This window comes from Arachis stenosperma, chromosome 9 (assembly GCF_014773155.1).
Source record: "Arachis stenosperma cultivar V10309 chromosome 9, arast.V10309.gnm1.PFL2, whole genome shotgun sequence".
Taxonomy (NCBI): domain Eukaryota; kingdom Viridiplantae; phylum Streptophyta; class Magnoliopsida; order Fabales; family Fabaceae; genus Arachis; species Arachis stenosperma.
The window spans coordinates 53,337,219-53,364,217 of NC_080385.1; the positions used below are offsets into that span (position 1 = coordinate 53,337,219).

Below are 26,999 nucleotides of genomic sequence, written 5' to 3' on the forward strand. Positions count from 1 at the left end.
GGTTAGCTCACTATATATGGGCAAGTGTCTGAGTCTTAAGTTGGTGTGTGAACACCAAACTTAGTCTCCTACTTACTCCTCTGCTCTTTGAATCCTTGAATTCTCCTTGGAATGAAGTTGCTGCTAAGGATTTTAAGCATTTCTGTGATTGCTTAGAATGGTTGTTCCTTTCATATAATTCAAAGGTTGTTGTGTTCAGTTAATCTGTATGGTGGAACACCAAACTTAGAGTCACACATTCCCCTTTGAATTATTGATCCACAAATTCATTGTTTGGTGTGAAACACCAAACTTAATTCTTTGCAATGCACAGAAACTACTTCACCTTTTTATTGAAACAAATAAAAGAAACAGCAAAAGAGTATTACCTCAGGTTGGGTTGCCTCCCAACAAGCGCTTCTTTAATGTCACTAGCTTGACGGTTGTCCCTTGTTAGGGTGGATTGTAGTGCTTGATGTCCTCTCCTCTCACTATGGAAACATCCCCATTTGATTCCTTCATGATTTCCAAATGTTCCATAGAAAGAACTTTCCTGATTGTGAACACTTGAGGGAGCTGAGAAGGAATGGGTTTGAGGCCAGGTGGGATTGGCAAATAATGACTTGATATCACTTTATCTCCCGGAGAGAAACCTTCAGTGGGAATTTTCTTGTTTCTCCACCCTCTTGGCAATTTCTTTACAATTCTTCCCTCTTTCTTGAGGATTTCTTCATTGACCCTTATGGAAGGAGGGTCCTTCTGAGCTGTTTCTATTGATTCTTGTGGCTTCAACTCTTGTAATTCTTGTTTGCCTTCAAAGGATTGTTTTAGAGTTTCAGCTGCTGAATTGCTTTCCTCCAAACACAGATTGCTATTATCATCCTTAGGCTTTTCAGGTTCTGGTTCAGGCTCAGATGCAGGTTTAAAAACATGGAAAATGAGATGTTCATCATGTACTCTCAAAATTAGCTCTCCTTGTTCTATATCTATGAGCGCTCTAGCAGTGGCTAGAAATGGCCTTCCCAGAATGATAGGGTGTGGGTAGCTTTCCTCCATGTCCAAAATGACAAAGTCTGTGGGGAAAAAATAATTTCCCACTTTCACCAGCACATTCTCAACTACCCCTTCATCTTGTTTTTGAGTTTTGTCAGCCAGTTGTATGATTACATCAGTGGATCTCACCTCATTCAGTTGTAGCCTCCTCATAAGAGTCAGAGGCATCACATTTATGCTAGCTCCTAGATCACAGAGTCCTCTGTCAATTTTTGTTTCCCCTATGATGCAGGGGATATGAAAACTTCCTGGGTCTGTTTTCTTGGAGACCATATCCTTCTTGATAAGTGCACTGCATTCTTTGTTCATTATTACAGTTTGTCCTCCCTTCAAAACTCTTTTCTTGCTCAGCAATTCCTTCAAATACTTGATATGTGTAGGCATCTGTTGGAGGCTCTCAAGAAAGGGAATATTGATGCGGAGAGACTTAAATGTCTCTAAGAACCTTGAATATGTTTTCCCTTTTTCACCTCCTTCAAACCTCTGAGGGAATGGTGCTTTTGGTTTGTATGTTCCCAGCATGCCTTCCTTTTGCATTTCCTTGGCTTGCTCAGTTTCACTTTCCTGCTTAGCTTCTTCCACACCTTCTTTCAAGATTTCTGGCTCCTTTTCTGATGGTCTGGTCCCTTCTTCTTCTGAGACTTCCTTCAATATGGTGATGGCCTTGCATTCTTCCCATCTCACTCCCTTTTGTTCCCCCTTAGGATTCTTTTCAGTGTCACTAGGGAACACTGCAGTCGACTTGGGGGTCTGTTGAGATAGCTCTCCTACTCGAGACTCCATCCTCTTGAGTTTTTCACCATGGTCCCTTAAGGTAGATCTCACATCATCCCTAAAGCTTTTCAACTCATTTATGTCCTGACCCATGTTTGCAAGTATTCCTTCTATCCTGTTTAATTGATCTTGAAATTGTTGGTTCGGATTAGGTTGGGCAGGTTGATTATTTTGGCCATGATATGGTGGTTGGGAGTAGGTGTTTGTGTGGCTTGGTATGATCTTTGGTTGGAGTTTTGGCATGTGGAATTGTTATGTTGGTTGTGGTTGTAAGGTTTGTGGTTTTGTGGTTGGGTTTGCTGGTTTCCCCACCCAAAGTTTGGGTGGTTTTTCCATCCTGGGTTGTAAGTGTTGGAATGTGGATCATATGATTGCCTTTGTTGATTTCCTACATAATTGGCCTCTTCCCAATCACCTCCTTCAATGCTTACTTCCTCTTGATCTTGTGTGTGTATTGCAGCCACTTGCTTTGTGTCTAATTTCCTTGTGAGCTCTGCTAGTTGCTTGGCAAACACCTTGTTTTGGGCTAGAATTGTATCAACATGGTTCAGCTCCATGACTCCCTTAGTATTGTGTCTCTCTGAAGCATAGTAGTACTCATTCTCAGCTACTGTCTCAATCACTTCAATGGCTTCTTCCACAGACTTTTTCCTGTTCAATGAACCTCCTGATGAATGGTCTACAGCCTTCCTTGATTCATAAGAAAGTCCATCATAGAAAATATTAAATTGCACCCAGTCAGGGAACATGTTTGGTGGGCATTTCCTTGTCAATTCTTTGAACCTCTCCCATGCCTCATAGAGCGTCTCACCATCTTGTTGTCTAAAAGTTTGAACCTCAGATCGAAGCCTATTGACCTTTTGTGGGGGGTAGAAACGTGCCAGAAACTTGCTTTCCACCTCATCCCAGGTTGTTAGGCTGTCCCTTGGGAATGATTCCAGCCACTTAGCTGCCTTGTCCCTAAGTGAAAATGGAAACAAGAGCAGTTTATAGGCATCTTCCTGGACTCCATTGGACTTCACAGTGTCGCAAATTCTCAAGAATTTGGTGAGATGTTGGTTTGGATCTTCACTAGCACTCCCACCAAATGAACAATGATTCTCCACCAGTGATATTAGCTGTGGTTTGAGTTCAAAATTGTTGGCCTGAATGGGTGGTTTCTGAATGCTGCTACCACAATTCCCAGAGGTTGGGTTTATGTATGAACCAAGAACCCTCCTCTCAGGAATGGCATTGTTTCCATCAGCCCTCTCATGGTTGTGAAATTCTCTATCCATGTTGAGATCTAGAGCTTCCTCAAAGTTGTCCTCAGATTCTCCTTCAGATTCTTCCTCTCTCAGTACTCTCTTCCCTCTTGCTTCCCTTCTAAGTCTATGAAGGGTCCTCTCTGGTTCGGTATATGGAGGAGTTGATGTCTCTCCTCTTCTACCTGTCATACAAGAACACACCACATGCAACAAACAAGTGGAATACTCTTGGTTAATGGAAGAGTATGGTTAGAGCAGTTGAGGAATTAATTCAAATAGTTAGTGGGTCAGTGGGTTAGTTGCTTGAATTTAAAGGCATAAAGAAAGAAGGCAAATAACAGAGTGCAGAAATTAAAAATTCAACAAGTAACTTGAACTAAATTATCAAAACAAAAAAAAAATGCTCAATCTAGTTAACTTCCAATTTGAGAATTGTCAATCGAAGACCAATCCCCGGCAACGGCGCCATAAACTTGATGCGCATAAACTTGTTATGCTACGATTTTAGGAAATTGCACGAACGGCAAAATTCCTTCCGGCAAGTGCACCGGTTATCGTCAAGTAAAAACTCACAATAGAGTGAGGTCGAATCCCACAAGGATTGGTTGAATGAGCAATTCGAATTAGAAGTTTGTTTAGTTGAGCGGAATCAACTTTTGGATGTGAATTGCATAAAGTAAATGTGGCAGGAAACGTAAATTGCAAGGAATTGAAATTGCATAAACTTAAATTGCGAGAATTAAGGTGCGAGAAAGTAAATTGCTGAAAGTAAGAGGGAATTGGGGTGATTGCTTGAATTGAAATTTGCAGAATGTAAATAGAAAGTGGTAGATCAGAAATGGGGAATTCATTGGGTTTCAGGAGATATTGAGATCTCCGAATCAAAACGTTTTATCCCTTCCTCAATCAATGCATTCATTGAATTTTGCTTGGCAACCTTATATGATTGGATCCCAATCCTTTGGCTCACCAATTCTCTCTAAAAACAAACAAATTCCCAATCCCTTGGTTTAAATGTTCATAAGAAGAGATGATGCTCGATCACTGATTATACCACACAGTTTCATGAACCACAATTTGGTAGGATTACATGTCACAATATCCATCCAAACCCCAATCCAATTCACTGTGAGAAAGCTTCTCTAGCATGAATCCATCATTCCTTTCCCAAGGTTCCGAAGGATTCCAATTATGGGTAGTTTCTTTCCCAAGACAACTACCCAATGGAATTAGATCGAGAAGCTTTCTAACAAAATTCAAGAGAAAAGATTGAAGAAGAAGATAAAAACTATTATTGATTCATTGAATTACAATAGAGCTCCCTAACCCAATGAAAGGGGTTTAGTGAGTCATAGCTCTGAATTCAATTACAAGTATGAAAAATAGCAAAATGATCCAAAGTTCCAAAGTGTCCCAAAAAAGTCCTTCCTAACTTCAATTCTATCCTATTTATACACTTTCTAAATTGAGCTTCTGTTGAGTTTCTTGGGCTTTGAGGCTTTTTCTTGATTTCCTTTTGCTTTGGGTTTATGATCCATAATCCTGATGAGGCTGTGATCCAATTCTGTAACATTCATTGAGCAAATTTAGTGATAAACAAGTAATGACACAAGACTCAACAAATTGAAGTTCCAGACTCATCAATTCTTCCGGCCCAATCCCATAAACCATAATATTCAATTGGGTTTCATACCATAATACGTTTAAGTTAATGTTTGTGCTCAAATGCTAACTTAAACTTCAATATATTTGGCCCAGAAACCCTTTCAAAAGGTGGCGTTTAAGTTGAAGTTTAAGTTTCAGTCTAAGGTTAAACTGAAACTTAAACGTGGAATTGGAAAAAAGCAACCCAGGAGGGTAATTAATCGAACACGTTTAAGCTTCAGTTTAAGGTTAAACTGAAGCTTAAACGTGGTAATGAAGATTGCAACCCCTGGAGGCAAATTCTGGTCGAACACGTTTAAGCTCCAGTTTGAGGTCAAACTGGAGCTTAAACGTGGAAATGAGAAGGCAACCCTGGAGGAGTAAAAACGCCGAACACGTTTAAGCTCCAGTTTGACCTTAAACTGGAGCTTAAACGTGGGAATAAAGAAGGTAGCCCACGAGTGTGAATGTCGAACACGTTTAAGCTCCAGTTTGAGGTCAAACTGGAGCTTAAACGTGGAAATGGCTTCCTGGAGCATAATGTGGTTCGAACACGTTTAACCTCCAGTTTAAGGTTAAACTGGAGGTTAAACGTGGAAATGCTCCCTTAGTGCCATTCTCATTCTGGCGTTTAACCTTCAGTTTAAGGTTAAACTGGAGGTTAAACGCCAGTTTCCTCTTTTCTCAGCTTTCATGATTCTGGCGTTTAACCTTCAGTTTAACCTTAAACTGAAGGTTAAACGCCACTTTCAGCTTTGGTGCATTTCTTATTCTGGCGTTTAACTTCCAGTTTAAGGTTAAACTGGAGGTTAAACGCCAGTTTCAGCATTATATGGCTTGGCACATGTGATCTTCAAGCTTCCTTTATTGATTTTGTTGCTTCTTTGCCTAGCCTCTTCTTCCCTGAAATCATCCAAACAATTGCATCAAAGTCTTGCAAAATTTCATGAGAATTCTTCCATTCATAGCATTCAAGTAATATAACTAAAACTCATGGAATTTGCATCAAAATTATACTGCCTGGATGATTCATTACTTTGTTGTTCATTTAACCATTCTTGGTTACTTTAAGCTCAAGAAAATGCATAAAACAACTAAAACTAACAGAAAAATGCTAGTGAAACTAGCCTAAGATGCCTTGGCATCACACGTCCATTGAGGTCTCCCTCAGTGGCGTTCACAGCTTCTTCCTCCTCTCCAAATTTGGCCATGTTGATGGCCTTGCACTCTCCTTTTGGATTTTCTTCTGTATTGCTTGGAAGAGTACTAGGAGGGAGTTCAGTAACTTTCTTACTCAGCTGTCCCACTTGTGCCTCCAAGTTTCTAATGGAGGACCTTGTTTCAGTCATGAAACTTTGAGTGGTTTTGATTAGATCAGAGACCATGGTTGCCAAGTCAGAGTGGCTCTGCTTAGAACTCTCTGTCTGTTGCTGAGAAGATGATGGAAAAGGCTTGCCATTGCTAAACCTGTTTCTTCCACCATTATTATTGTTGAAACCTTGTTGAGGTCTCTGTTGATCCTTCCATGAGAGATTTGGATGATTTCTCCATGAAGAATTATAGGTGTTTCCATAGGGTTCTCCCATGTAATTCACCTCTTCCATTGAAGGGTTCTCAGGATCATAAGCTTCTTCTTCAGATGAAGCATCCTTAGTACTGACTGGTGCAGCTTGCATTCCAGACAGACTTTGAGAAATCAAATTGACTTGCTGAGTCAATATTTTGTTCTGAGCCAATATGGCATTCAGAGTATCAATCTCAAGAACTCCTTTCTTCTGACTTGTCCCATTGTTCACAGGATTCCTTTCAGAAGTGTACATGAATTGGTTATTTGCAACCATTTCAATTAGCTCTTGAGCTTCTGTAGGCGTCTTCTTCAGATGAAGAGATCCTCCAGCAGAGCTATCCAAGGACATCTTGGATAGTTCAGACAGACCATCATAGAAAATTCCTATGATGCTCCATTCAGAAAGCATGTCAGAAGGACATTTTCTGATCAATTGTTTGTATCTTTCCCAAGCTTCATAAAGGGATTCTCCTTCCTTCTGTCTGAAGGTTTGGACTTCCACTCTAAGCTTACTCAATTTTTGAGGTGGAAAGAACTTTGCCAAGAGGGCATTGACTAGCTTTTCCCAAGAGTTCAGGCTTTCTTTAGGTTGTGAGTCCAACCATGTCCTAGCTCTGTCTCTTACAGCAAAAGGGAATAGCATAAGTCTGTAGACCTCAGGGTCAACCCCATTAGTCTTGACAGTGTCACAGATTTGCAAGAATTCAGCTAAAAACTGATGAGGATCTTCCAATGGAAGTCCATGGAACTTGTAATTCTGTTGCATTAGAAAAACTAATTGAGGCTTAAGCTCAAAGTTGTTTGCTCCAATGGCAGGGATAGAGATGCTTCTCCCATAGAAGTCGGGAGTAGGTGTAGTAGAGTCACCCAGCACCTTCCTTGCATTGTTAGCATTGTTGTTGTTTTCGGCTGCCATGGGTTCTTCTTGTTTAAAGATTTCTGTTAGGTCCTCTACAGAGAGTTGTGCCTTAGCTTCTCTTAGCTTTCGCTTCAAGGTCCTTTCAGGTTCAGGGTCAGCTTCAACAACAATGCCTTTGTCTTTGCTCCTGCTCATATGAAAGAGAAGAGAACAAGAAAATATAGAATCCTCTATGTCACAGTATAGAGATTCCTTGAGGTGTCAGAGGAAAAGAAAAATAGAAGAAAGAGGTAGAAGAATTCGAACTTAGTGAGACAGAGTTCGAATTGTGCATTGAGGAGGAGTGATACTCCAAAAATAGAAGGATGTGAGAAGAGGGGAAGAAATTTCGAAAATTAAATTAAAAAGATTTTAAAAACATTTTGAAAAACTTTAATTGATTTTCGAAAACCAAGAGTGGGAAAGAAATCAAGTAATTTTTTGAAAAAGATTTTGAAATTAGCATTTAAAAAGGTATGATTGAAAACTTCTTTGAAAAAGATGTGATTAAAAAGATATGATTGAAAAGATATGATTTGAAAACAATTTTAAAAAGATTTGATTTTAAAAATTAATGACTTGGCTAACAAGAAAATATATGATTCAAACATTAAACCTTTCTCAACAGAAAAGGCAACATACTTGAAATGTTGAATCAAATCATTAATTGATAGCAAGTATTTTTGAAAAAGGAAAGAAATTGATTTTGAAAAAGATTTGATTGAAAAGATATGATTTGAAAAAGATTTGATTTTGAAAAACTTTGAAAACTTGAAAAAAAATCTGAATTAAAAACAGAATCTTCCCTCTTGTGCCATCCTGGCGTTAAACGCCCAGAATGGTGCACATTCTGGCGTTTAACGCCCAATGCACTACCTTTTTTGGCGTTAAATGCCCAGCCAGGCACCCTGGCTAGCGTTTAAACGCCAGTTTGCCTTCCTTACTGGGCATTTTGAATGCCCAGCCTTTTTCTGTGTAATTCCTCTGCTGTATGTTCTGAATCTTCAATTCTCTGTATTATTGACTTGAAAAGACACAAATTAAAAATATTTTTGGATTTTTTTTATAATGAGGAATAATCAAAATGCAACTAAAATCAAATAACAATGCATGCAAGACACCAAACTTAGTAGTTGTATACTACCGACACTAACAAAATGAGAATGCATATGGAAAACAACAAAACAATCAAGTCAAGAGAATTTAAAGATCAGAGCATGGAAATCATCAAGAACAACTTGAAGATTAATGAAGACACATGAATGAATGCAAGAAGAACAGAAACATGCAATTCACACCAAACTTAACATGAGACACTAGACTCAACAAGAAACATAAAATATTTTTTGGTTTTTTTTTTTGATTTTGTAATTGTTTTGGATTTTTCGAAAATTAAGTGAAAAGGAAAATAAAGGTATCAAAATTCTTAATGAGAATTCCAGGAATCATGCAATGTTAGTCTAAAGCTACAGTCTAAAGGAATTAGACATGGCTAGCCAAGCTTCAGCAGGACATTGCATTCAAGAGCTAAATTGATGAGAATCAATCAGCTTTGATGATGATAAGAACATCACCTTGAAACACTAGAATTCATTCTTAAGAACTCTGAAGATAAATACCTAATCTAAGCAACAAGATGAACCGTCAGTTGTCCAAACTCAACAATCCCTGGCAATGGCGCCAAAAACTTGGTGCACGAAATTGTGATCATCAATGGCGCCATCAACATGGTACACACAATTGCAATCTCAACTCTTTATCACAACTTCGCACAACTAACCAGCAAGTGTACTGGGTCGTCCAAGTAATAAACCTTACGCGAGTAAGGGTCGATCCCATAGAGATTGTTGGTATGAAGCAAGCTATGGTCACCTTGTAAATCTTAGTCAGGCAGACTCAAATGGGTATAGATGATGAATAAAACATAAAGATAAAGATAGAGATACTTATGCAATTCATTGGTGAGAACTTTAGATAAGCGAATGGAGATGCTTTGTCCCTTCCGTCTCTCTGCTTTCCTACTGTCTTCATCCAATCCTTCTTACTCCTTTCCATGGCAAGCTTATGCAAGGGTTTCACCGTTGTCAGTGGCTACCTCCCATCCTCTCAGTGGAAATGTTCAACGCACCCTGTCACGGCACGGCTATCCAGCTGTCGGTTCTCGATCATGTCGGAATAGAATCCAGTGATTCTTTTGCGTCTGTCACTAACGCCCCACAATCGCGAGTTTGAAGCACGTCACAGTCATTCAATCATTGAATCCTACTCAGAATACCACAGACAAGATTAGACCTTCCGGATTCTCTTGAATGCCGCCATCAGTTCTAGCCTATACCACGAAGACTCTGATCTCACGGAATGGCTGGCTCGGTTGTCAGGCGAGCGCTCGGTTGTCAGGCGATCAACCATGCGTCGTGTATCAGGAATCCAAGAGATATTCACTCAATCTAAGGTAGAACGGAGGTGGTTGTCAGTCACACGTTCATAGGTGAGAATGATGATGAGTGTCACGGATCATCACATTCATCAAGTTGAAGAACAAGTGATATCTTGGAACAAGAACAAGCGGAATTGAATAGAAGAACAATAGTAATTGCATTAATACTCGAGGTACAGCAGAGCTCCACACCTTAATCTATGGTGTGTAGAAACTCCACCGTTGAAAATACATAAGAACAAGAGTGATCATTGGCTTCGGTCCCAAAGAGGGAACCAGAAGAACCAAGATGAAAATACAAAAGTAAAAGGTCCTATTTATAGGGAACTAGTAGCTTAAGAATTACAAAGATGAGTAAATGACATAAAAATCTACTTCCGGGCCCACTTGGTGTGTGTTTGGGCTGAGCATTGAACCATTTTCGTGTAGAGACTCTTCTTGGAGTTAAACGCCAGCTTTTGTGCCAGTTTGGGCGTTTAACTCCCACTTTGGTGCCAGTTCCGGCGTTTAACGCTGGGAATTCTGAAGGTGACTTTGAACGCCGGTTTGGGCCATCAAATCTTGGGCAAAGTATGGACTTTCATATATTGCTGGAAAGCCCAGGATGTCTACTTTCCAACGCCGTTGAGAGCGCGCCAATTAGGCTTCTGTAGCTCCAGAAAATCCACTTCGAGTGAAGGGAGGTCAGAATCCAACAGCATCTGCAGTCCTATTCAGTCTCTGAATCAGATTTTTGCTCAGGTCCCTCAATTTCAGCCAGAAAATACCTGAAATCACAGAAAAACACACAAACTCATAGTAAAGTCCAGAAAAGTGAATTTTAACTAAAAACTAATAAAAATATGCTAAAAACTTAACTAAATCTACTAAAAACATACTAAAAACAATGCCAAAAAGCGTACAAATTATCCGCTCATCAATGGCGCTTTCTGGAAGAACGGCGCGTACGCGCCAAGTGCGCCTACGCGCAAGGGGTCATTCTGCTAAAAATTTTCTAAGTTAAAAGCTGCGGAATTCACAGATTCAAACCCCAATCTTCCAACGGACATAACTTTCTCATTTTAAATCATTTTTCACCCGTTCTTCGAACGGCATGGATATCCCGGATCCAATTTCATTTCTAAACAGATTTGGCACAAAACGGAGATCCGTAGTCCAAGTTATGTCCCGTCAAAGTATGCCCCAAAACCATATTTTTCATATAAAACCACAAAGTGCTATTTTCAAAACAAGCCATTTTCAACTCTTTTCGAAATCAATCAAAGCATGCCAATTTCATCCCTTTTCTTTGAAACCAATCAAAATATATCAAATTCAACATCAAGCCTCCTCAACTCACACATTGACACATTATCTCAATTTACCAAAATCACTATCTCATCATTTTAACCCACTTCACCCAAGTGGTTCAAACCCAAACACATTGACATATCATATACTCTTCCTCATGCCAATTTTCAACAACACCAATTCTAATAAATCATTATTGTACACAATCAACATCATACTCACCATCAACATGGTTCAACCCACAATTCAACCATAACCAATCATTAAGCATATATCACAACATGCATATTTCTCATACATCATACCACCAAGGCATCAATAATCGTCATCACATATATGACCACATCATATATCTCAATCATTCAAAAACATCAACCATTCAATGCCTATCTTAGGGCCTCTAGCCTAAGTATTTCCTACCACATTACATATTAGATACAGGAAACCGAAACCATACCTTAGCCAATTTCCCAAGCTCAACCGGAGCACTTCCAAACCACTTTTTCCTCAAGCTCTCAAGGCCTCAATACTTCCAAGAGCAGATTTTCACCACCAAATCCCTTCTTAAGCTTTCCAAAATCACCAATCAAATTCCAATATTCACACATACACAACCTAAGTCACAATCATCATACCCATACACAACATCTCAAAACCCAAACATCATAAAACAACAAATTACACTAGGGTTGAGAATCTTAACATACCCAAGGTCCAAGGAGACAAGATTAACCTTCCCCTTCAAGAGAGTTGGGTCCTATAACATCAAAGAGCCCAAAATCTCAACATTTTTGCTCATGAAACTCGAAAATAAGGCTGGAATTTCGAAGAGCAAAACGTGGCTTACCTCAATATTGATTGTATGGGTTTTTTAGACCTCTCCGCGGTGAACGCATGGCCGTAAACGGTGCGGCAATCGGAGCTCTAGATCAAAAGTTATGGTGGTTTGAAGATCAACCAAGGGAGAGAACTTGAGAGAGTGTTCTTCCCTCTTGTGCCTCCAATTTCAGCATGTGAATGTGTTTAGTGAGGAGAGAAAATGCTAAAAACTAGGGTTTTGGTTTAGTTATGTTGGGCCAAGGGCCCACTTTGGGTCTGGTTGGCCCGGTTTGGCCCGTTCGGTCCAATCTTGGTCCGAATTCTATAAAATTGGTACCAAAATTCTCGTCTCAATCTCTTCTATCACATTTAGCCATAAAAATTACATTTAGGGCTTTCTAGAATAAATTCTCATTTACAGGTTAATTAGCCACTAATTAACCGGGTTTTACACTTTAGATTTGGGTCGTGTTCCTTTGTTTGGGCCTGCTTGGGCCTCTTATGGCGATTTGGCCGAGCTCTTTGAGAAGAGGTCGGATAGCCCTGACCTGAAGAGGTTGGTTGACTTGTCGTTTAAACATCCCGAGTCAGACAGTTTGACCCAGGGTATAAATAGTGCCCCTGCTCGAGCGTGGTCTTCCTTTTGAGGTTGAGTCCTTAGTTTTAAGACTTCGATCCTTCTCTGGTGAAGATGAACTCGAGCATTTGTTGATTTCTTCTTTGTAGAGTTTCCCTTTGAATGCAGAACGTTTTCTTTCTTTTAATAATTTTTTTTGAAACAAGCGTTCCTTTGTTCTTTTGAAACAAGCGTTCCTTTGTTCTTTTGAAACGCGCGTCTCTCTACCTTGGGAACGTGCGAGGGTTCAATTACCCATTAATTCTTCTCTTTGCTGCTTTTTCCCCTTTCTTTATTTCATTTTGAATTACCCCAAAGCTTTCTCCTTTCTGTTTCTCTTTGTTTACTGTAACTTCCCCTTTTCTCTTTCTTTCTTTCTGTCTTTGCCTGAACCTTCTTCATGCTTCCTTTCGTAGCGTCATTGGTGATTGCTGGGGCTTCCTTTGCTCGAAAGGCATTTCGGATTTTTGTCTCTTTGCTTTCAACTTTATCAGTGCTTCCTCCTGTTTCAGGTTGGTTCTTCTTTTTTTTACTTCTTTCGTCGTTCTTCCTTCATTCTTACATTGTTCCATTCTTGGTAAAGTTTTGATCTTACTTGGAAAGTTCGAACCATTTTGTATGGTGGTGCATCTGCTTGTTACTGCTCTAGGAGTATCTTAATATTTGAAATGTATATTGTTATTGAGTCTTTTGCTTTTTCGAAAGATTGCTCCTTTTGATGACTCTCGCAATGTTGGTAGTTTTTCTTTGGATGATAACGATTTTCTGGTGACTTATTTTGATTTTCTTCTCGTGTCATTACTTGGTTGGATGAGGATTGTTTTTCTTTGATGAGAGTTTTATTGGGGTGTAGCCTTGTAGACTTTTTCCTGAGTGCTTACTTTATCTCTACCTCCAAAGGTGCCCCTGGGCCTTGGTGTGTGTCTTGGGGTCTTCCTTTTGCTATTTTGTTTTGTTCTGAGTCATGTTTTGTCCGAGCTGTTTTGATTTCGCTTGAGTTGTTAGTAATCCATTCTCTTTTTCTTGTTTGTAGGACTAGTTGGCCATGTTTTCTCGCAAAAATATTGTTGAGACGTCTTCTAAGGTTCCTGAGGGGATGTCCGACTGGTTGGACTCCCTTGTGTTGATCTGTGTTTCTGCGGTAAATGCTGAGTTTTGTACGGAGCTTAGAAAACATCACTGACTCTGTAAGAATAGAGATCATCAGGAAAAGAACTATGAACTGGTAGCGCCTGATTCTGATGAGAGGGTTTGCTTTCCTGCTTTGACCCCGGGGGAACGTCCCTTCTTTTATGCTTATGACTATTTTTTTAGCCAGTTGAATATTACTTTTCCTTTCACTTCCTTTGAGACCGACTTGTTGTGGTCGTGTAACGTAGCTCCATCCGAACTCCATCCGAACTCCTGGGGTTTTATTAAGATTTTTCAGTTGCCTTGCCAAGAGCTGGACGTCACACCTTCTCAGACTCTCTTTCTTTATCTTTTTGTTTTGACTAAGCCCGGGATTTCCTAAAAAAAAAGCCTCTTGGATTTCCTTCCGATCTGCCCAGGGACACAAAGTGTTTTCTATGTATGACGAGTCCTTTAGGGACTTTAAGAATTACTTTAAGAATTACGTTGTGGTGTCTCAATACACATGAGAGATGCTTGACGAGGTCTAGCAGGCTTTTGTAAATGTTTTAGAAGATATCTGGGGGAACCTCCCCATCTTGACACCAAGAGGTTTTTGGGGGGACCCCTTCCTAATCCGAACTGTGTTGGGTATTGGCTGACTTATTTTGCTCTGCTTTTACTTTGCTTCCTTCTCTTTCCAGTTTGTAACCTATTTCTATGGTTGATTTTGTTTTTCAGAGATGGCTAAGAATAATGACTCCCTGAAAGCCTTTAAAAAGGAGAGGAAGGCTACCGCGGCCCAAAGCATCTTGGCCAGAGTGACTGGGGAAGGGTCTTCTCATGTTTCTCAAAAATAGCCTGTGCTGAGCTCTCCAGGACCGAGGAGGATGATTCCTACCCCTCGGGTTCATGTGCTCGATCCTCCCCAGGCTTCTACTGCTACCTCTTCTCCTACAGCCGTTCCTCCTTCGAAAAGACCTCAGATTGTTGAGCCCTTCAATCTAGATGCTCCTAACTTTGATGCTATTGGGTTTGTCGACCAGCAGATTGCTCCTTATGGTGTTATGCCTACTGACGATGTCTCTCTTCTTCGTCATTTGGATTTTATTACTCAGAGCAGTATCAAGATGGCTCATATGGGAGCAGCTTTATATTGAACCGCCCAAGATCTTCCTATCCATGCAACAAAGGCTTTTATGGAGGAGGCCAAGTCGGAGTTCGACCGGATCAAGGGTTTGAAGGAGGAGCTTGAGGTAAAAGTGGTCAAGCTGGAAAAAGAGTTGTAGGGTGAAAAGACTAGAGATATTGCTTTGGCGGCCTCTGCAAAGTTGGCTGAGGATACGGCGTTGAAGCATAAGGAGAGCTATCTCACCACTTATAAGGAGATGATGGGTCTCAGGGAGAGTTTGGAGTCTGTCCGAGCTGATTATGCCGAACTTCAAGGTCATCTTGTAGGAAGTGTTAATGCTGCTTAGGAGAATTTGAAGGAGCAGGTTCGAGTTCTTGCGCCCGAGCTTGACCTTACTCTTTTCAGCTTGGACAACATTGTAAAAGATGGTAAAGTTGTCCCTGATGACCCTGTTGATGATGACGATGTCGAGCCTTCTCCTGTGCCTGCTGCCAAAGTCTCTGTTGCCCCTGCTTCCTCAGCTCCGATAGCTGAAGTTGGTCAGCCTGATCTTAACGTCTAGATCTTGAACCAGGATGATGGGACGGTAGATGCTGTACCCATTCAAACTCGTCCTCCTTCACCCCATGATGCAACTACTGGGAAGTCTTTGGATTCTCTATGATTATTTCTGGTACATTTGTGTATAGCCCGACCTGTGGGCTTTGAACTCTTTTTTGAAATTTGTAGTCTTAGCTTATGGATACTTTGGTTGCTTTTCTGTTAGCAACTTTATTTTGGAATAAACAAATTAGTTTCTCAGGCTCTTGGGGTTGACTTCAGGTGGCATCTTGGGTCTTTGTTTATTATAGCAGTTTGGTTCCTGCCTGTTGATTGCTCGCTTAGTATTTAGGCTTTTTCGAGACATTGAAATACTGTTTTCTGACCTCTTTTGATTGCCTTTATACTTTCATACTTATGGCTTTAATTCTTTTGGGTCATGGCATTCTGTGTCCGACTTGAAGTCCCTTATAGCGCATGCCTTTTGTTTGGCTGACTCCTTCGCCTCAATCTGCTCCTTCTTAAGTTATTTTAGTAATCCATTTTATTTGGATCTTTGTCGGATCTCTCTTATGGATTACCTTGTATAACTTTTTGTAGGTTTGTTGGGGGCCGACTTCATCATGTCGGTCTCTTCTAAGTTATTTCTAGTAATTCATTTTGGATCTTTGTCATATCTCTTTTATGGAGTACTTTTATAACTTTGGCTTGTGGGAAGCCGACTTCATCATGTCGGTCTCTACTAAGTTATTTCTAGTAATCCATCTTGGATCTTTGTCAGATTTCTTTTATGGATTTCTTTTATAACTTTGGCTTGTGGGAGGCCGACTTTATCATGTCGGTCTCTTCTAAGTTATTTCTAGTAATCTATTTTGAATCTTTGTTAGATCCCCTTTATGGATTACTTTTTTAACTTTGGCTTGTGGGAGGCCGACTTCATCATGTCGGTCCCTTCGAAGTTATTTCTAGTAATCCTCTTTTTTAGGGCTGGCCAGGCCTCTTTCCAGGGATTTACGTTTTATAATTTTGTTGTTGTGGTCGACTAGTCTGACTTTTTTATGTCGGTCTATCCTTTAAGTTATTTTTTAGCAACCCATTTTCATTAAGACCTCGTCAGGTCCTTTCCTATAGGTCACTTTCGATAACTTCTTGCATTTAATCTATTTTGTCCCTTTTCATCTTTGCCGATTTTGTAGAAATTGAGTTTGATCCTCGCTTGGTCGACCTTTGATGAATTCAGTTTTCATCTTTGTTGGTCTTTATCGTGATCAGGCAGTGAATTTAGTTTTCACTTTTGCTGATCTGTAGCTTTATATTCGGGCGATGAAATTTTGCGTTTCAGATTAATGCGTCTTGATAAAGGATTTACAGAAAATCTGAAAAAACTTTATTCAAAAAGAAAATATGCAAATATATACATGTGGAAGTTTTACCCCTCTAAGTTAGGTATTTCATGGATCTTGGCTTGGTGCCTCGTTAAAAAACCTTTTTAAAGAAAAAGAGTGCACCTCATCCTAAGATCTTTTATTACCTCCTAACTGTAGTACCTCCTTAAGTTGCAGGCGTGCCATGACCTTAGGAGCTCTTGCCCTTTGAGTTTGGATAGCTTGTAGTAGCCTCTTCCGAGTAATTCTATGACTCGGTAGGGTCCCTTCCAGTTTACTGCCAGCTTTCCTTCTCCAGGTCGAGTTATTCCAATGTCATTTTGGATTAGGATGAGGTCATTCTCGGAAAAACCTCGCGGCACTACCTTTTGATTGTATCTTGAAGCCATTCGACGTTTTAATGCCTCTTCCCTAATCCGAGCTCTTTTTCGAATTTTTGGAAGTAGGTCGAGTTCTTCTCTTTGAAGTTGGGAGTTAGCCTCTTTACTGTAGTGGATCACTCTGGGAGATCCTTCTTTGACCTTGGTGCACGAAATTGTGATCAATACTTTTCACAACTCAAATAATCCCCGGTAATGAATCCAAAAACTTGGTGTTCAATACCATGGCATAAACACAACTCCGCACAACTAACCAGCAAGTGCACTGGGTCGTCCAAGTAATAAACCTTACGCGAGTAAGGGTCGATCCCACGGAGATTGTTGGTATGAAGCAAGCTATGGTCACCTTGTAAATCTTAGTCAGGCAGACTTAAATGGGTATAGATGATGAATAAAACATAAAGATAAAGATAGAGATACTTATGTATGTCATTGGTGAGAGCTTCAGATAAGTGTATGAAGATGCCTTCCCTTCCGTCTCTCTGCTTTCCTACTGTCTTCATCCAATCCTTCTTACTCCTTTCCATGGCAAGCTTATGCAAGGGTTTCACCGTTGTCAGTGGCTACCTCCCATCCTCTCAGTGGAAATGTTCAACGCACCCTGTCACGGCACGGCTATCCATCTGTCGGTTCTCGATCAGGCCGGAATAGAATCCAGTGATTCTTTTGCGTCTGTCACTAACGCCCCGCCCTCAGGAGTTTGAAGCACGTCACAGTCATTCAATCATTGAATCCTACTCAGAATACCACAGATAAGGTTAGACCTTCCGGATTCTCTTGAATGCCGCCATCAGTTCTTGCCTATACCACGAAGACTCTGATCTCACGGAATGGCTGGCTCGTTTGTCAGGCGAGCACTCGGTTGTCAGGCGATCAACCATGCATCGTGTATCAGGAATCCAAGAGATATTCACCCAATCTAAGGTAGAACGGAGGTGGTTGTCAGTCACACGTTCATAGGTGAGAATGATGATGAGTGTCACGGATCATCACATTCATCAAATTGAAGAACAAGTGATATCTTGGACAAAGAACAAGCGGAATTGAATAGAAGAACAATAGTAATTGCATTAATACTCGAGGTACAGCAGAGCCCCACACCTTAATCTATGGTGTGCAGAAACTCCACCGTTGAAAATACATAAGAACAAGGTCTAGGCATGGCCGTGAGGCCAGCCTCCCAAAGTGATCAAAAGATCTAAAGAACAAAAGATTCCAAAGATCAGAAGATGAAAATACAATAGTAAAAGGTCCTATATATAGAGAACTAGTAGCCTAGGGTGTACAGAGATGAGTAAATGACATAAAAATCCACTTCCGGGCCCACTTGGTGTGTGCTTGGGCTGAGCATTGAAGCATTTTCGTGTAGAGACTTTTCTTGGAGTTAAACGCCAGCTTTTATGCCAGTTTGGGCGTTTAACTCCCATTTAGATGCCAGTTCCGGCGTTTAACGCTGGGAAATCTGAAGGTGACTTTGAACGCCGGTTTGGGCCATCAAATCTTGGACAAAGTATGGACTATCATATATTGCTGGAAAGCCCAGGATGTCTACTTTCCAACGCCGTTGAGAGCGCGCCAATTGGGTTTCTGTAGCTCCAGAAAATCCACTTCGAGTGCAGGGAGGTCAGAATCCAACAGCATCTGCAGTCCTTTTCAGTCCCTGGATCAGATTTTTGCTCAGGACCCTCAATTTCAGCCAGAAAATACCTGAAATCACAGAAAAACACACAAACTCATAGTAAAGTCCAGAAAAGTGAATTTTAACTAAAAACTAGTAAAAATATACTAAAAACTAACTGGATTATACTAAAAACATACTAAAAACAATGCCAAAAAGCGTACAAATTATCCGCCCATCACAACACCAAACTTAAATTGTTGCTTGTCCTCAAGCAACTGAAAATCAAATAAGATAAAAAGAAGAGAATATACTATAGACTCCAAATTATCAATGAAACTTAGCTCCAAATTAGATGAGCGGGACTAGTAGCTTTTTGCCTCCGAACAGTTTTGGCATCTCACTTTATCCTTTGAAATTCAGAATGATTGGCTTCTTTAGGAACTCAGAATCCAGATAGTGTTATTGATTCTCCTAGTTAAGTATGATGATTCTTGAACACAGCTACTTATTGAGTCTTGGCCGTGGCCCAAAGCACTCTGTTTTCCAGTATTACCACCGGATACATACATGCCACAGACACATAATTGGGTGAACCTTTTCAGATTGTGACTCAGCTTTGCTAGAGTCCCCAATTAGAGGTGTCCAGGGTTCTTAAGCACACTCTTTTTTCCTTGGATCACAACTTTATTTCTTTCTTTTTCTTTCTTTTTCTTTTTCTCCCTTTTTTTTCGTTTTTCTCCTTCTCTTTCTCTTTTTTTTTTGTATTCACTGCTTTTTCTTGCTTCAAGAATCATTTTTATGATTTTTTAGATCCTCAGTAACATGTCTCCTTTTTCATCATTCTTTCAAGAGCCAACAATTTTAACATTCATGAACAACAAATTCAAAAGACATATGCACTGTTCAAGCATACATTCAGAAAACAAAAAGTATTGTCACCACATCAAACTAATTAAGCTAGTTTTAAAGATGAATTCGAAATCCTGTACTTCTTGTTCTTTTGTAATTAAAACATTTTTCATTTAAGAGAGGTGATGGATTCATAGGACATTCATAACTTTAAGGCATAGACACTAAGACACTAATGATCATAAGATACAAACATGGGCAAACATAAAGCACATTTTTCGAAAAACAAGGAAATAAAGAACAAGGAGATTAAAGAACGGGTCCACCTTAGTGATGGCGGCTTGTTCTTCCTCTTGAAGGCCTTATGGAGTGCTTGAGCTCCTCAATGTCTCTTCCTTGTCTTTGTTGCTCCTCTCTCATGAATCTTTAATCTTCTCTAATTTCATGGAGGAAAGTGCATCCCTTGAGGCATCTCAGGGATCTCATGATGAGAGGGGTCTCTTGTTTGCTCCATCCTTTTCTTAGTGATGGGCTTGAGGTCATGCCTTCTCAGTTGAACCGGCTTTCCTCTTGAATTTCTCTTCCATTGAGCGCCCTCTTCACAAATGTTTATGAGGACTTGGTCCAACCTTTGATCAAAGTTGACCCTTCTTCATGGCCACAACTTCATAGAAGTGGTCTTGATGCACCCTTGAGATGAATCTCTCCATCTCCCATGACTCGGAGGTGAAAGCTTTTGCCTTTCCTTTCCTCTTTCTAGAGGTTTCTCCGGCCTTGGATGCCATAAATGGTTATGGAAAAACAAAAAGCAATGCTTTTACCACACCAAACTTAAAAGGTTTGCTCGTCCTCGAGCAAAAGAAGAAAGAAGAGAGTAGAAGAAGAAGGAATGAGGAAGAAGGGAATGGCTTTGTGTTTCGGCCATTATGGGTGGGTTTGGGTGGTAAAGTGGTTTGAATTTGAATGGTGAGGTAGGTGGGGTTTTATGAAGGATGGATGTGAGTGGTGAAGAGGAAGATGGGATTTGATAGGTGAAGGGTTTTTTGGGGAAGAGGTATTGAGGTGATTGGTGAATGGGTGGAGAAGAAAGAGGGTGGTGGGGTTGGTGGGGATCCTGTGGGGTCCACAGATCCTGAGGTGTCAAGGAAAAGTCATCCCTGCACCAAATGGCATGCAAAATTGCGTTTTTAGCCAATTCTGGCGTTAAACGCCGGGCTGGTGCCCATTTCTGGCATTTAACGCCAGGTTCTTGCCCTTTCCTGGCGTTTAACGCCAGTCTGGTGCCCCTTTCTGGCGTTAAACGCCCAGAATGGTGCCAGACTGGGCGTTAAACGCCCATCTGCTAGCCTTACTGGCGTTTAAACGCCAGTAAGTTCTTCCTCCAGGGTGTGCTATTTTTCTTCCTGTTTTTCATTCTGTTTTTGCTTTTTCAATTGTTTTTGTGACTTCTCATGATCATCAACCTACAGAAAACATAAAATAACAAAAGAGAATATATAAAATATAACATTGGGTTGCCTCCCAACAAGCGCTTCTTTAATGTCAGTAGCTTGACAGAGGGCTCTCATGGAGCCTCACAAATGCTCAGAGCAATGTTGGAACCTCCCAACACCAAACTTAGAGTTTGAATGTGGGGGTTCAACACCAAACTTAGAGTTTGGTTGTGGCCTTCCAACACCAAACTTAGAGTTTGACTGTGGGGGCTCTGTTTGACTCTGATTTGAGAGAAGCTCTTCATGCTTCCTCTCCATGGTGACAGAGGGATATCCTTGAGCCTTAAACACAAAGGATTCTTCATTCACTTGAATGATCAGTTCACCTCTATCAACATCAATCACGGCCTTTGCTGTGGCTAGGAAGGGTCTGCCAAGGATGATAGATTCATCCATGCACTTCCCAGTCTCTATGACTATGAAATCAGCAGGGATGTAATGGTCTTCAATTTTTACCAAAACATCCTCTACAAGTCCATAAGCTTGTTTTCTTGAATTGTCTGCCATCTCTAGTGAGATTCTTGCAGCTTGTACCTCAAAGATCCCTAGCTTCTCCATTACAGAGAGAGGCATGAGGTTTACACTTGACCCTAAGTCACACAGATCCTTCTTGAAGGTCATGGTGCCTATGGTACAAGGTATTGAAAACTTCCCAGGGTCCTGCCTCTTTTGAGGTAATTTCTGCCTAGACAAGTCATCCAATTCTTTGGTGAGCAAAGGGGGTTCATCCTCCCAAGTCTCATTTCTAAATAACTTGTCATTTAGCTTCATGATTGCTCCAAGGTATTTAACAACTCGCTCTTCAGTGACATACTCATCCTCTTCAGAGGAAGAATACTCATCAGAGCTCATGAAAGGCAGAAGTAAGTCCAATGGAATCTCTATGGTCTCATTTTGAGCCTCAGATTCCCATGGTTCCTCATTGGGGAACTCAGTGGAGGCTAGTGCACGCCCATTGAGGTCTTCCTCAGTGGCGTTCACTTCCTCTCCTTCCTCTCCAAATTCGGCCATGTTGATGGCCTTGCACTCTCCTTTTGGAGTTTCTTCTGTATTGCTTGGGAGAGTACTAGGAGGGAGTTCAGTAATTTTCTTGCTCAGCTGTCCCACTTGTGCCTCCAAGTTTCTAATGGAGGACCTTGTTTCAGTCATGAAACTTTGAGTGGTTTTGATTAGATCAGAGACCATAGTTGCTAAGTCAGAGGGGTTCTGCTTAGAATTCTCTGTCTGTTGCTGAGAAGATGATGGAAAAGGCTTGCCATTGCTAAACCTGTTTCTTCCACCATTATTGTTGTTGAAACCTTGTTGAGGTCTCTGTTGATCCTTCCATGAGAGATTTGGGTGATTTCTCCATGAAGAATTATAGGTGTTTCCATAGGGTTCTCCTAGGTAATTCACCTTTCCATTGAAGGGTTCTCAGGATCATAGGCTTCTTCTTCAGATGAAGCATCCTTAGTACTGCTTGGTGCATTTTGCATTCCAGACAGACTTTGAGAAATCAAATTGACTTGTTGAGTCAATATCTTGTTCTGAGCCAGAATGGCATTCAGAGTATCAATCTCAAGAACTCCTTTCTTCTGATTAGTCCCATTGTTCACAGGATTCCTTTCAGAAGTGTACATGAATTGGTTATTTGCAACCATTTCAATCAGCTCTTGAGCTTCTGTAGGCGTCTTCTTCAAATGAAGAGATCCTCCAGCAGAGCTATCCAAAGATATCTTGGATAGTTCAGAGAGACCATCATAGAAAATACCTATGATGCTCCATTCAGAAAGCATGTCAGAAGGACATTTTCTAATCAATTGTTTGTATCTTTCCCAAGCTTCATAGAGGGATTCCCCATCCTTCTGTCTGAAGGTTTGGACTTCCACTCTAAGCTTACTCAATTTTTGAGGTGGAAAGAACTTTGCCAAGAAGGCATTGATTAGCTTTTCCCATGAGTCCAGGCTTTCTTTAGGTTGTGAGTCCAACCATGTCCTAGCTCTGTCTCTTACAGCAAAAGGGAATAGCATAAGTCTGTAGACCTCAGGGTCAACCCCATTAGTCTTGACAGTGTCACAGATTTGCAAGAATTCAGCTAAGAACTGATGAGGATCTTCCAATGGAAGTCCATGGAACTTGCAATTCTGTTGCATTAGAGAAACTAATTGAGGCTTAAGCTCAAAGTTGTTTGCTCCAATGGCAGGGATAGAGATGCTTCTCCCATAGAAGTCGGGAGTAGGTGCAGTAAAGTCACCAAGCACCTTCCTTGCATTGTTGGCATTGTTGTTGTTTTCGGCTGCCATGTGTTCTTCTTCCTTGAAGGTTTCTGTTAGGTCCTCTATGGAGAATTGTGCTTTAGCTTCTCTTAGCTTTCGCTTCAAGGTCCTTTCAGGTTCAGGGTCAGCTTCAACAAGAATGCCTTTGTCTTTGTTCCTGCTCATATGAAAGAGAAGAGAGCAAGAAAATATGGAATCCTCTATGTCACAGTATAGAGATTCCTTGAGGTGTCAGAAGAACAGAAAAATAGAAGAAAGAGGTAGAAAATTCGAACTTATCAAAGAAGATGGAGTTCGAATTTTGCATCAAGGAATAGTGTTAGTCCATAAATAAAAGGATGTGAGAAAAAGGGAAGTAATTTTCGAAAATCAAGTAAAAGATTTTGAAAACATTTTGAAAAACACTAATTGATTTTCGAAAGCAAAAGTGGTAAAGAAGTAAAGTGATTTTTGAAAAAGATTTTGAAATTTAGAAATTAAAAAGATTTGATTGAAAACTATTTTGAAAAAGATGTGGTTGAGAAGATATGATTGGTTTTTAAAAGATGTGATTGAGAAGATATGATTTGAAAAACTTTTAAGAAGATTTGAATTTAAAAATTAATAACTTGGCTATCAAGAAAAGATATGATTCAAACATTAAACCTTCCTCAACAGAAAATGCAACATACTTGAAATGTTGAATCAAATCATTAATTGATAGCAAGTATCTTTAAAAAAAGAAAGAAATTGATTTTGAAAACATTTGATTGAAAAGATATGATTTGAAAAAGATTTGATTTTGAAAAACTTTGAAAACATGAAAAAAAAATTGATTTGAAAACAAAATTCTCCCCCTTGTGCCATCCTGGCGTTAAACGCCCAGAATGGTGCACATTCTGGCGTTTAACGCCCAATGCACTACCTTTTTGGGCGTTAAACGCCCAACCAGGTACCCTGGCTGGCGTTTAAACGCCAGTCTGTCCTTCTTCACTGGGCGTTTTGAACGCCCAGCTTTTTCTGTGCAATTCCTCTGCTGTATGTTCTGAATCTTCAATTCTCTGTATTATTGACTTGAGAAGACACAAATTAAAAATATTTTTGGATTTTTAATAATCAAAATGCAACTAAAATCAAATAACAATGCATGCAAGACACCAAACTTAGCAGTTTGTATACTACTGACACTAATGAGAATGCATATAAGACACACAAAACACTCAAGTCAAGAGAATTTAAAGATTAGAGTAAGAAATCATCAATAACATCTTGAAGATCCTTAAGACACATGAATGAATGCATGCAATTGACACCAAACTTAAAATGAGACACTAGACTCAAACAAGAAATTTTTGGATTTTATGATTTTGTAATTTTTTTTTTGTGTTTTTTTTTTCGAAAATTATATGGAAGAGAAAATGAAGGTATCAAAATTCTTAATGAGAATTCCAGGAATCATGCAATGTTAGTCTAAAGCTTCAGTCTAAAGGAATTAGACATGGCTAGCCAAGCTTCAACAGGACATTGCATTCAAGAGCTAAATTGATGAAGATCAATCAGCTTTGGAGATGATAAGAACATCACCTTGAAACACTAGAATTCATTCTTAAGAACTCTGAAGAAAAAATACCTAATCTAAGCAACAAGATGAACCGTCAGTTGTCCATACACGAAACAATCCCCGGCAACGGCGCCAAAAACTTGGTGCACGAAATTGTGATCAATACTTTTCACAACTCAAATAATCCCCGGTAATGAATCCAAAAACTTGGTGTTCAATACCATGGCATAAACACAACTCCGCACAACTAACCAGCAAGTGCACTGGGTCGTCCAAGTAATAAACCTTACGCGAGTAAAGGTCGATCCCACGGAGATTGTTGGTATGAAGCAAGCTATGGTCACCTTGTAAATCTTAGTCAGGCAGACTCAAATGGGTATAGATGATGAATAAAACATAAAGATAAAGATAGAGATACTTATGTATGTCATTGGTGAGAGCTTCAGATAAGTGTATGAAGATGCCTTCCCTTCCGTCTCTCTGCTTTCCTACTGTCTTCATCCAATCCTTCTTACTCCTTTCCATGGCAAGCTTATGCAAGGGTTTCACCGTTGTCAGTGACTACCTCCCATCCTCTCAGTGGAAATGTTCAACGCACCCTGTCACGGCACGGCTATCCATCTGTCGGTTCTCGATCAGGCCGGAATAGAATCCAGTGATTCTTTTGCGTCTGTCACTAACGCCCCGCCCTCAGGAGTTTGAAGCACGTCACAGTCATTCAATCATTGAATCCTACTCAGAATACCACAGACAAGGTTAGACCTTCCGGATTCTCTTGAAAGCCGCCATCAGTTCTTGCCTATACCACGAAGACTCTGATCTCACGGAATGGCTGGCTTGTTTGTCAGGCGAGCACTCGGTTGTCAGGCGATCAACCATGCATCGTGTATCAGGAATCCAAGAGATATTCACCCAATCTAAGGTAGAACGGAGGTGGTTGTCAGTCACACGTTCATAGGTGAGAATGATGATGAGTGTCACGGATCATCACATTCATCAAGTTGAAGAACAAGTGATATCTTGGACAAAGAACAAGCGGAATTGAATAGAAGAACAATAGTAATTGCATTAATACTCGAGGTACAGCAGAGCCCCACACCTTAATCTATGGTGTGTAGAAACTCCACCGTTGAAAATACATAAGAACAAGGTCTAGGCATGGCCGTGAGGCCAGCCTCCCAAAGTGATCAAAAGATCTAAAGAACAAAAGATTCCAAAGATCAGAAGATGAAAATACAATAGTAAAAGGTCCTATATATAGAGAACTAGTAGCCTAGGGTGTACAGAGATGAGTAAATGACATAAAAATCCACTTCCGGGCCCACTTGGTGTGTGCTTGGGCTGAGCATTGAAGCATTTTCGTGTAGAGACTCTTCTTGGAGTTAAACGCCAGCTTTTATGCCAGTTTGGGCGTTTAACTCCCATTTAGGTGCCAGTTCCGGCGTTTAACGCTGGGAAATCTAAAGGTGACTTTGAACGCCGGTTTGGGCCATCAAATCTTGGGCAAAGTATGGACTATCATATATTGCTGGAAAGTCCAGGATGTCTACTTTCCAACGCCGTTGAGAGCGTGCCAATTGGGCTTCTGTAGCTCCAGAAAATCCACTTCGAGTGCAGGGAGGTCAGAATCCAACAGCATCTGCAGTCCTTTTCAGTCTCTGGATCAGATTTTTGCTCAGGTCCCTCAATTTCAGCCAGAAAATACCTGAAATCACAGAAAAACACACAAACTCATAGTAAAGTCCAGAAAAGTGAATTTTAACTAAAAACTAATAAAAATATACTAAAAACTAACTGGATTATACTAAAAACATACTAAAAACAATGCCAAAAAGCGTACAAATTATCCGCTCATCAGACCTCCACTGGGATCATTGCCTCTATTCCGTAAGCTAATCGAAAAGGTGATTCCTTTGTGGTGGAGTGTGGAGTTGTTTGATATGCCCATAGGACTTGCGGGAGCTCTTCAGCCCAGGCTCCCTTTGCATCATGTAATCTCCGTTTTAACCCAGCTAATATGACTTTGATAGCAGCTCCTGCTTGTTCGTTGGCCTGGGGGTGTTTTACGGATGTGAATTGGTGTTTTATGTTTAGATCGGCCACCAATTTTCTGAAGCCTGCATCTGTAAATTAAGTGCCATTGTTTGTGGTGATAGAGTATGGAACCCTAAACCTTGTGACAATGTTTCTATATAGAAATTTTCGACTTCTTTGAGCAGTGGCGTTAGCTAGGGGTTTTGCCTCAATCTATTTTGTGAAATAGTCTACCCCCACGATGAGGAATTTGACTTGTCCGGATCCTTGAGGGAAAGGACCGAGAAGGTCGAGTCACCATTTTGCGAATGGACAGGGTGAGGTTACGCTGATAAG

At 40.4% G+C, this 26,999-nt stretch overlaps 3 non-coding genes across 3 annotated transcripts; all 3 read left to right on the plus strand.

Annotated features, from left to right (window-relative positions):
• Nucleotides 1-2,553: 2,553 nt before the first annotated feature.
• On the plus strand, nucleotides 2,554-2,657 carry LOC130952949 (small nucleolar RNA R71). The gene has a single exon (XR_009075123.1). It is a non-coding gene; the product is annotated as a small nucleolar RNA R71 (small nucleolar RNA).
• Nucleotides 2,658-6,667: 4,010 nt separating this feature from the next.
• On the plus strand, nucleotides 6,668-6,775 carry LOC130952762 (small nucleolar RNA R71). Its single transcript, XR_009074939.1, has one exon. It is a non-coding gene; the product is annotated as a small nucleolar RNA R71 (small nucleolar RNA).
• A 15,828-nt stretch (nucleotides 6,776-22,603) lies between these two features.
• Nucleotides 22,604-22,711, plus strand: LOC130952122 (small nucleolar RNA R71). The gene has a single exon (XR_009074303.1). It is a non-coding gene; the product is annotated as a small nucleolar RNA R71 (small nucleolar RNA).
• Nucleotides 22,712-26,999: the final 4,288 nt, after the last annotated feature.